Source organism: Herpailurus yagouaroundi, unplaced genomic scaffold (assembly GCF_014898765.1).
Source record: "Herpailurus yagouaroundi ecotype Mexico unplaced genomic scaffold, PumYag 100, whole genome shotgun sequence".
In the NCBI taxonomy this organism is placed as follows: Eukaryota; Metazoa; Chordata; class Mammalia; order Carnivora; family Felidae; genus Herpailurus; species Herpailurus yagouaroundi.
This window is the reverse complement of record NW_024412391.1, coordinates 493,451-495,195: the sequence shown is the minus strand read 5'-3', so window position 1 is coordinate 495,195 and position 1,745 is coordinate 493,451. Positions and strand designations below refer to the sequence as shown.

The window sequence follows — 1,745 nt, the reverse complement described above, 5'->3', positions numbered from 1 at the left end:
ACATACATACATACATACATACATACATACATACATACATACATACAAAAAAGCTACACCAGGCTGGTCTGCCCAATAAACCACATCGTGGTGTAAAGTTTTTGTGTTTTTTGTTTAATGTATTTCTAAAATCCGAGCATGGGAATGGGAGGCAGCTGTGGGAACCTGATAAACAGGGCAGTGGTTCTCACAGTATGATCACCACATCAGTAGAATCAGCATCACCGGGGAGCTAGTTAGAAAAACAGATTCTGGGGGGGTGTGGGTGGCTTAGTCGGTTGAACGGCCGACTTCGGCTCAGGTCATGATCTCGCGGTCCGTGAGTTCGAGCCCCGCATCGGGCTCTGTGCAGACCGCTCAGAGCCAGGAGCCTGTTTCAGATTCTGTGTCTCCCTCTCTCTCTCACCCTCCCCCGTTCATGCTCTGTCTCTCTCTGTCTAAAAAATAAATAAATGCTAAAAAAAAAAAAAACAAACAGATTCTGGTCACCCCCACCCCCACCAGCCTCAGACTTGGACACTCCGAGACAGGTGCCCAGCAGTCTGTGTCTTAACAAGCGCACCAGGGGAACATGATGCACACTGAAGGCTGGCTACCATGGACTTCCAGAAACTTTCTAAGAATCTAAGACGGCTGTCAAAAATTAGAGCATTCTTCCCTGAACAGAGCTTGTTAAATACTAATGTTTTCTTCTTCTCCAACTCATCTTCCAGACTCTTTCTGTTTGCATTGGACATTAATTCTTATTTTATGAGACCACAGCTTACCAGGATTTTATAATCCTTAATACATTTGTCTGACCAACCCCTGATGAGATGCTAAGGATACTCTTAATGTTTTTCAGCACACATTTGCAAATTCTTAGGCTGGGTTATCTCAACAAGGATCTCCACAATGAATGAGGCCATATATTGACTTGATTTTTTTAATTAAAATGACACTTCCTGTAGCACCTGCGTTGCTCAGTTGGTTAAGCGTCCGACTCTTGATTTCGGCTCAGGTCAGGATCTCACAGTTTACCGGTTTGAGCCCCCCACTGGGTTCTGTACTGACAGATGGGAGCCTGGAGCCTGCTTCAGATTCTCTCTCTCTCTCTCTCTCTCTCTCTCTGTCCCTCCGCTGCTTGTGCTCTCTCAAAATAAAGAAACATTAAAAAAAAAAAACACTTCCTAAAAAAATAAAAATAAAATAATGCTTCCTAACCTTGCTCCAAATTCTAGGGGTGCACCTTACTTGGAGAAAGTGAGTTCTTTATTGTAGGTCAGTTGACCACACTTTTGCTTGGATCAAATATATGGGCAAATAATTTTCTTTCCTCCCTCCAAAAACAGGAAATGCTAAAAAAAGAAAGAAAACTGCAGAGTAATTTCTAGTGGGAACTGTTTTCCGACTTGAACAAAAACTAGGATGAATGGGAAATGCAGAAAAGATAGAAAATAAAACTTTAACTGCATAAGCACATTTTACTTTATATTCAGTGGTTAACTAGATGAGGAAAATGGGTCCCAGATTGAGTGGTTTACTCAAGATGTGTCAGGGCCTGAATTAGCGTTCGATTTACTCTTTCTGCACACCCAGTCGGGAGCCAAAGCTACAGAAGATCCCCAGTTGGTGGCTGATGGGCAAGTGAAGACTGGGTGTGGCACAGAAGGCTCCAGAGAGCTCTGCAAAGCGTGCCTGAACTGACGGAGTGTCTGCTGGGGAAGCAGGCCCCAGGGAAGGAGGAGGAGACCCAGGATTCCCGG

General features: G+C 44.1%; 1 protein-coding gene and 1 long non-coding RNA gene across 2 annotated transcripts in view; one reads left to right on the top strand and one right to left on the bottom strand.

The window, feature by feature from the left end:
* The window catches only part of ZNF783 (zinc finger protein 783), a 21,475-nt gene that overhangs the window by 1,414 nt on the left and 18,316 nt on the right, over positions 1-1,745 (top strand). The gene's annotated exons all lie outside the window — the stretch shown is intronic.
* Positions 1-1,745, bottom strand: part of LOC121028144 (uncharacterized) — a 17,158-nt gene that overhangs the window by 11,008 nt on the left and 4,405 nt on the right. The gene's annotated exons all lie outside the window — the stretch shown is intronic.